Source organism: Colobus angolensis, unplaced genomic scaffold, assembly GCF_000951035.1.
Source record: "Colobus angolensis palliatus isolate OR3802 unplaced genomic scaffold, Cang.pa_1.0 Scaffold54, whole genome shotgun sequence".
NCBI classification, from domain to species: domain Eukaryota; kingdom Metazoa; phylum Chordata; class Mammalia; order Primates; family Cercopithecidae; genus Colobus; species Colobus angolensis.
The window spans coordinates 1,042,242-1,051,633 of NW_012118932.1; the positions used below are offsets into that span (position 1 = coordinate 1,042,242).

At 44.7% G+C, this 9,392-nt stretch overlaps 1 protein-coding gene across 2 annotated transcripts in view; it reads right to left on the reverse strand.

Moving 5' to 3' along the window:
• The window catches only part of UBXN7 (UBX domain protein 7), an 89,872-nt gene that overhangs the window by 19,959 nt on the left and 60,521 nt on the right, over positions 1–9,392 (reverse strand). The gene's annotated exons all lie outside the window — the stretch shown is intronic.

Genomic DNA, 9,392 nt, shown 5'->3' on the forward strand with positions numbered 1-9,392 from the left:
AAAGGATTCAACAAACTTAAGATCAAGTCACATAATTTTATTCTCTTGCAACCTCCATCAACAAAATTTTTTTTTTTTTTTTTTTTTTTTTGAGACGTGTTTCGCTCTTGTCGCCCAGGCTGGAGTACAATGGCACGGTCTCGGCTCACGGCAACCTCCGCCTCCCGGGTTCACGTGATTCTCCTGCCTCAGCCTCCCGAGTAGCTGGGATTACAGGTGTGAGCCACCACGCCTGATTTTTTATATATTTTTAGTAGAGAGACAGGGTTTCACCATGGGTTGGCCAGGCTGGTCTCAAACTCCTGACCTCAGGTGAGGCCGCCATCTCAGCCTCCCAAAGTGCTGGGATTACAGGTGTGAGCCACTGTGCCCAGCCAAATATACTTCTTTTTAATGAAAGCAATTGGTGTGCATATTTTATTTTGTTTTCTTCAACATCATTTCTGGAACATTTTTAAACATCATATTAATCTTAATTATTAGGCATATATGCTATATTGGAGAATCACCCTAAACATTTTAGTAAAAACTGCTGAGAGTTTTTTCTCTTAAGAGTTGTCTTCCTACGAGTAGATTTCAAAAATTGGGATTACAAGGTCAAAGAATGTTTGAGAATGATCCCCAAACAACTCTACGATCATACCACAAATATCAATATATCAATCATTAGTGTGTGCCTTTTGCCTGTCAGTCCCTTGTCAGCATCAAGACCCACGAAATGCTGCTGAGTGGAAAACAATGGCAGAAAAGCAAATGAGCAAATAAATGCTGCCTCAAATCTCTGCCTAGGAAAGAACAGTGACACAAAACCATAGTTTTGGAATAACTTTATCCTAGAACAATATTCTTCTCCAAATCAGTGGGACATGGGAAAATCTTAAGAATCAATGAATTTGGTGTAATAACAATCCAAGAACACACTGGACATCATTTTGTGGGTACTGAAAAATGTAAGACGGAGAATATCTTCTGTTTTAAGAACGTTAACATCATCTCACAAATAGTTTTTGTATGAATCCCCCAGAATAAATTATTTTCTTTTTTTGTTGTTTACATTTTTTGTAGAGATGGGGGTTTCACTATGTTGGCCAGGCGGGTTTGGAACACCTAACCCCAAATGATCCTCCTGCCCTGGCCTCCAAAAGTCCTGGGATTACAGGTGTCAGTCACCCCACTCAGCCCCAGAATACATTACCTTCTAATACTTGCTTACTGATTCCACGGTTGAAAACCCAAGGTCTAAAAAGAAATATCCTTATATTGAGCCAGGAAGCTGCATTCAACTGGTCAAAGGCTTATTTTAAAATATACAAATACAATAATTTCTTGCTTATAGGAAGTAATATTTCCATTTACTTCCTTATAGGACAAAGATTTAAAAAGTGAATGATAAATGAATAATCAAGCTGCTTTAACTACAGAAACAGTATTTGAAAATAAACAGAAAAATGACCATACATTCTAGAGACAGACTAGAGAGCACATATTCCTCTAACAGGGTAAATTTACGTAAGTCTGCCCCAAAAACACTGACAAGAAAAAAATGTACAAAACTGAAAATGAGTAAAACTCCAGAGTTTAAAATGGAAGAGTCTTTTTTTGTGTGTGTGCTTTTAAAAATTTGTTTACTCACATTCATGCTTTCATTATCTCAGATTTATTCATTCAACAAATACTGAGTACTCATCATGTTTCAGGTACAGTTAGAGATACTGAAGTTATAGCAGTTCTAAAACATAAAAATTCCTGCCTTCATGAAGCTTCCAATGGGGGAGAAACCTAATACTAGCAAAAGCAACTTGGAAATGATACTAACCACTCTGAAGATACTGTTAAAAAGTTGTTACTGCTAAAAGGAAGGGTCCAAAGACACAATTTTCAAACAAAACAACAATATTGGGAGGGAATAAAAGAGTCTTGAATAGGCTGGGTGCAGTGGCTCACACCTGTAATCCCACCACTTTGGGAGGCCGAGACAGGTGGATCACCTGAGGTCAGGAGTTCAAGACCAGCCTGACCAACATGGTGAAATCCCGTTTCTACTAAAAATACAAAAATTAGCCAGACGTGGTGGTGGGCGCCTGTAATCCCAGCCACTCAGGAGGCTGAGGCAGGAGAATTGCTTGAATCCAGGCAGCAGAGGTTGCACTGAGCCGAGATCGTGCCATTGCACTCCAGCCTGGGCAACAGAGTGAGACTCCACCTCAAAAAAAAAAAAAAGAAAAGAAAAAGAAAGAAAGAAAGAAAAGAAAAGAAAAGAAAGAGTCTTGAATAAGTCTAGAGAGCTTATGTACAACACAAGGACTAGACTTAATAATATTGTCTTACACACTGAAAATGTGCTCAGAGTAGGTTATTAGGTGCTCTTACCACACACACACGTAAAAAGACAATTATGGAAGGTAAGGACAGGTTACTTTGCTTGACTGTAGTAATCATTTTACTATTCTTCATGTTATACATCTTAAATATGTACAGTGGGCGGGAGCAGTGGCTCACACCTATAATCCCACTGCCTTGGGAGGCCAAGACAGGAGGACTGCTTAAGGCAAGGAGTTCGAGACCGCCCTGGGCAACACAGCAAGACCACATCTCTAAAAAGATTTAAAATAATAAAATATACACAATTTTAAAAGAGAGAGTCTTAAAAAAAAAATCTAAGTATACCAATTATGTGAGTCAAGGACTGGAGGTGAGAGTGGGCCATGAGAAAAATAATCTCCTCATGGAAGAAGATTATCACGGAAGAAGATTACTGGAATCCTTGGAACGGATTAGGTTGTTCTGAATCAACATTTCAAAACCATTATAATGGAGACCCCAGAGTAAAACAGTGGGAGACCAACATCTCTCCCAGCACCAGTCAGATCAGGAAGGCATGATAAACAAGGGTTCAGGCCCGGCGCGGTGGCTCACGCCTGCAATCCCAGCACTTTGGGAGGCCGAGGTGGGCTGATCATTTGAGCCCAAGAGTTCCAGAGCAGCCTGGCCAACACGGCGAAACCTCATCTCTACTAACAACACTAAAATTAGACGAGGGTGGAGATGCATACTGTAATCCCATCTACTTGAGTAGCTGAGGCACAAGAATTGCTTGAATCAGAGGTTGCAGTGAGCTGGGATCACGCCACTGCACTCCAGCCTGGGCAACAGGGCAAGACTGCCTCAAAAAAAGAAACAAAAAGAAAATGTAGGATTTGAACAAATTTAGTATGTTTCAGTAAATATATATACATAAAGTCAAGAAGAAAATACATTAAAATATACACAGTACTTTTTTATGGAAACGGGAATTACAATTTCATTTTTCCTCATTCATTTTCTAAATTTCAATGATTTGTCTAATTTGAATAAAATTAAATGTAAACAATATATAAGTTTAACCAGAAAAATGTTATATGTTGCCAGGCGTGATGGCTCACTCCTGTAATCCCAGCACTTTGGGAGGCCGAGGTGGGTGGATCACCTGAGGTCAGGAGCTGGACACCAGCTTGACCAATATGGTGAAACCCTGTCTCTACTAAAATCACAAAAATTAGCCGGGAGTGGCGGTGTGCGCCTGTAGTCGCAGCTACTCGGGAGGGTGAGGCAAGAGAATCGCTTGAACCCAAGAGGCAGAGATTGCAGTGAGTCAAGATCACGCCACTGCACTCCTGCCTGGGTGACAGAGCAAGACTTCATCAAAAAAGAAAAAGAAAATTAGTACTGGCCGGGCGCGGTGGCTCAAGCCTGTAATCCCAGCACTTTGGGAGGCCGAGACGGGCGGATCACGAGGTCAGGAGATCGAGACCATCCTGGCTAATATGGTGAAACCCCGTTTCTACTAAAAAAAATACAAAAAACTAGCCGGGCGAGGTGGCGGGCGCCTGCAGTCCCAGCTACTCGGGAGGCTGAGGCAGGAGAATGGCGTGAACCCAGGAGGCGGAGCTTGCAGTGAGCTGAGATCCGGCCACTGCACTCCAGCCTGGGGGCAGAGCGAGACTCTGTCTCAAAAAAAAAAAAAAAAAAAAAGAAAATTAGTACTAAGTCGGCTCTTCTTTACATCTTCGGCTACATATTTTAACTTGCGTTTATACTAAATACTTTTGAAATTAACAAAATACTCTCAGGGCTAGGTGCACATGTAATGGGATACCAATTTAAAATGTGGATTTTTTTTTTCTCTCAAGAAATTAGAAATATTGGCCGGGTTCAGTGGCTCACACCGGTAATTCCAGAACTCTGGGAGGCCAAGGCCGGTTGACCACTGGAGCTCAGGAGTTCAAGACCAACCTGGGCAACATGGCAAAACGTCATCTCTACAAAAAATACAAAATTTAACCAGGCATGGTGGCACATGCCCATAATCCCAACTACTTGGGGGGCTGAGGTGGGCAGATCACTTGAGCCCAGAAGTTGGGGCTGCAGTGAGCTTAGATTGTAAGGGAGGAAGGGAGGAAGGGAGGAAAGCAGGGAAGGAGGGAGGGAAGGAGGGAGGGAAGGAGGGAGGGAAGGAGGGAGGGAAGGAGGGAGGGAGGATGGATTACAGAAATTATTCTGATTCTTTCTGCACAATATTCTTTCTGGCATAATCACGATTTCATCAAGGCTAATTGAACTGTTTTAGGCCCTGTGGACACACAACAGTCAAGAAAACGAAGTCCCTGTGTTCATACAGCTTACAGGATGGTGGGGAAAGAAAATATAGGAAACATTCCCTTGCCCAGGTCAGACCATTTGGCCTAAGTGTTTGGCTCACTCAGCTGGTTTTCTTTTTTTTTTTTGAGACAGAGTCTTACTCTGTGCCCCAGGCTGGAGTGCAGTGGTGCGACACACTCAGCTGGTTTTCTTGACTGTGCCAGCTCTTTCCAACATCAGTATGTCCACACTGTATTATCTGCTCTTCCCTCAGACCTCCCCACCGTTCGTATTCCCTCGCTTCACTAAGGTTTCTATTCATATCTCATCCTTTCAGAAATCTTCTCTAATCTTCCTAATACAGTCCTTTCTCCTCACAATTACAAACACATGTGGAACCTATGAAATCAACCTGGCTTTCAATTTAGCTGTAAGAAGAAACAGAATTTGGCAACATGGACACATCTACTTGCAAAGGACATTACAAATTTCCAGATGCTTAACTCAATTCAGACCACACACATTAAATGGCCCTGAACAAACAAAAAAGAGCCCCCCTCTCTCCTTCCCTTATTGTATTTTATTCTCCTTTTTTTTCTTTTCCTTTTGAGACAGGGTCTCACTGTGTTGCTCAAGGTGGAGGGCAATGGCACCACCACAGCTCACTGCAGCCTCGGCCTCCTGGGCTCAAGTGATCCTCCCACCTCAGCCTCCTGAATAGCTGGGACCACAGGTCTGCACCCACCACGTCCAGCTGATTTTTTCTATTTTTTTGTAGAGACAGGGTTCCACCATATTGCTCAGGCTGGTCTTGAACTCCTGGGCTCAAGTGATCTACTCTCTTCAGCCTCCCACCAAACTGCTGGGATTGGTACAGGCATGAGTCACTGCGTCCTGGCATCTTTTATTCTTTCTCCAAGCAACTACTATAACTTGAAATGAATGTCACACTCTCTCCATCAAAGATAAACATATGTATTCACTGTTATTATATATGTGTTTGTGTATGTTTGTTTTACGTTGTTTATAGTCTGTTTCTCCTACTAGATTATAAACGCTACAATGGCAAGGGTTTTATATAATTTACCACTACCTCCCTGTGGCAGAAACTGCTTATCGGTACCAAATAACCCATTCTCCCCTTGTCCCTCTTACTTATAAAACCTCCAAATTTTTTTTTTTTTTTTTGAGACGGAGTCTCGCTCTGTCGCCCAGGCTGAAGTGCAGTGGCGCGATCTCGGCTCACTGCAAGCTCCACCTCCCGGGTTTACACCATTCTCCTGCCTCAGCCTCCCTAGTAGCTGGGACTAAAGGCGCCCGCCACCTCGCCCGGCTAGTTTTTTGTATTTTTTAAGAGACGGGGTTTCACCGTGTAGGCCAGGATGGTCTCGATCTCCTGACCTCGTGATCCACCCGTCTCGGCCTCCCAAAGTGCTGGGATTACAGGCTTGAGCCACCGCGCCCGGCTAAACCTCCAATTTTTAACTAAGCATCTGGATTTCCTGGTGTCCCTTGCAAATGGGTGTAGCCATGCTGCCGAGTTACAGTAGACGGAATAGAGAGAGAAGTGCTGTGTCCAACTTCTAGGCTGTTCCTTTAAAGGGAAATGTGTACCCTTATCAGCTCTTCCCTCTTCCATGCTGTTTATTTTTTTTAAGTGAAAGCAAGTTTGTTAAGAAAGTAAAGGAATAAACTATGGCTATTCCAGAGGCAGAGCAGCCCAAGGGCTGCTGGTTGCCAATTTTTATGTTTACTTCTTGATTATATGCTAATCAAGGAGTGGATTTCTTATGAGTTTTCCAGGAAAAGGTTGGGCAGTTCCGGGAACTGAGGGCTCCTCCCCCTTTTTAGAGGATACAGGGGAACTTCCTGGTGTTGCCATGGCATTTGTAAACTGCCAGAGCGCTGGGGGGAGTGGAGCACTGAGCATGACCAGGTCACTCTCATTGCCGTGCTGGTTTTGGTGGATTTTAGCCGACTTCTTTACTGCAACATGTTTCATCAGCACGGTCTTCGGGATCAGTTTCTTGTGCTGACCTCCTATCTCATCCCATGACTTAGAAAGTCTAACCGTCTGGGAATGCAGCCCACTAGGTCTCAGCCTTATCTTACCGAGCCCCTATTCAAAATGGAGTCGCTCTGTTTTAAATGCTTCTGACAGTTCCTCCCTCCCTTTAAGAGAGCCCTTAACCCTAAGGGTTGCAGAGGGAGAAAGATTCACCTTCTGTAACTTCTTCATGCTTAACAGGGACGATGATCTTCCTGGCTATTAGACCTCTTGCATTCAGAAGAGACAGGACCTCAGTCTGAAAGCATCTGTATGGCGAGCACCATTTGTAACTCGAGTCCCAACAGACGGTGGCATCCCTCAGCCAACTGGTGCTCACAGATGATTTTCCTTTGGGTCGGGGGTCTCTTCAGTATCATCCCTTCTGTGATTCGCCAGAAAGACGTTACTGGGCCCCACCACTTAACCAAAGTTAGCCTTTGGGTTGGGGGTTTCCTCAGTATTGTCCTTCTGTGGTTGCCAGAACGATGTTACCAGAAAGGGGTCCAGACCCAGATCCCCAGACAGGGTTCCTGGACCTAGCACAGGAAAGAATTCAGGGCGAGTCTATAAAGTGAAAGCAGGTTTATTAAGAATGGGAAGGAATGAAGAACGGCTACTCCACAGGCAGAGCAGCCTTCCATGCTGTTTCGTAAGCAAACGTGGTGGTAAGCCAACTGGAATCATGCAGACAAGGGCACGCAAGACACAGGGGATGGCAGAGCAAGACAGAAAAAATTCTGCAGCTCTGATCACTTCACAGAGCAAGTCCTGCTGACGGCCCGGACTCCACCTGCTGAAGCTCTGAAGCTGCTGTTTGTGGTGGGACATTCCAAGACGGCTGCACAGGAACAGCTCCATCTGCAGCTCCCGGCATGATTAACGCAGAGATGGACGACTTCTGCATTTCCAACTGAGGTACCCGGTTCACCTCACTGGGACTGGTTGGACAGTGGGTGCAGCCCACGGAGGGCGCGCTGAAGCAGGGCAGGGCATCTCCTCACCCAGGAAGCACAAGGGGTTGGAGGATTTCCCTTTCCTAGCCAAGGGAAGCCGTGGCAGACTTCCTGGAAAAACGGAGCACTCCCACCCAACTACTGTGCTTTTCCCAAGGTTTTAGCAACCGGCAGACAAGGTGATTCTCTCCCATGCCTGGCTCAGTGGGTCCCACACCCACGCAGCCTTGCTCACTGCTAGTGCAGCAGTCTGCAAGGAGGAGGCCTGGCTAGGGGAGGGGCGTCCGCCATTGCTGAGGTTTGAACAGGCAAACAAAGTGGCTGGGAAGCTCCAACTGGGCAGAGCTCAACAAGGCCTACTGCCCCTAAACTCCACCTCTGTGGGCGGGGCATAGCTGAACACAAGGCAGCAGACAACTTCTGCAGACTTAAACCTCCCTGTCTGACAGCTCTGAAGAGAGCAGTGGTTCTCCCAGCATGACAACTGAGTGCTGAGAAAGGACAGACTGCCTCCTCAAGTGGATCCCTGACCCTCATGTAGCCTCACTGGGAGACACCTCCCAGTAGGGGCCAACAGATACGTCATATAGGCAGCTGCCCCTCTGGGACGAAGCTTCCAGAGGAAGGATCAGGCAGCAATATTTGCTGTTCTGCAGCCTCCACTAGTGATACCCAGGCAAACAGGGTCTGGAGTGGAACTCCAGCAAACTCCAACAGACCTACAGCTCAGGGACCTGTTAGAAGGAAAACTAACAAACAGAAAGGAACAGCATCAACATCAACAAAAAGGTCATGTACACCAAAACCCCATCTGTAGGTCACCAACATCAAAGACCAAAGGTAGATAAAACCACAAAGATGAGGAGAAGCCAGAGCAGAAAAGCTGAAAATTCTAAAAATCAGAGTGCCTCTTCTCCTTCAAAGGATCGCAGCTCCTCGCCAGCAATAGAACAAAGCTGGACGGAGAATGACTTTGACAAGTTGACAGAAGTAGACTTCAGAAGGTCGGTTATAACTTCTCCGAGCTAAAGGAGGATGTTCGGACCCATCGCAAGGAAGCTAAAAACCTTGAAAAAAGATTAGACGAATGGCTAATTAGAATAAACAGTGTAGAGAAGACTTTAAGTGACCTGATGGAGCTGAAAACCATGGCATGAGAACTTCATGACGCATGCATAAGCTTCAATAGCTGATTTGATCAAGTGGAAGAAAGGGTATCCGTGATTGAAGATCAAATTACTGAAATAAAGCGAGGAGACAAGGTTAGAGAAAAAAGAGTAAAAAGAAATAAACAAAGCCTCCAAGAAATATGAGACTATGTGAAAAGACCAAATCCACGTTTGATTGGTATACCTGAAAGTGATGGGGAGAATGGAATCAAGTTGGAAAACACTCTTCAGGATATTATCCAGGAGAACTTCCCCAACTTAGGAAGGCAGGCCAACATTCAAATTCAGGAAATACAGAGAACACCACAAAGACACTCCTTGAGAAGAACAACTCCAAAACACATCAACTGTCAGATTCACCAAGATTGAAATGAAGGAAAAAGTGTTAAGGGCAGCCAGAGAGAAAGGTCAAGTTACCCACAAAAGGAAGCCCATCAGACTAACAGCAGATCTCTCAGCAGAATCCCTACAAGCCAGAAGAGAGTGGGGGGCCAATATTCAACATTCTTAAAGAAAAGAATTTTCAACCCAAAATTTCATATCCAGCCAAACTAAGCTTCATAAGTGAAGGAGAAATAAAATCCTTTACAGACAAGCAAATGC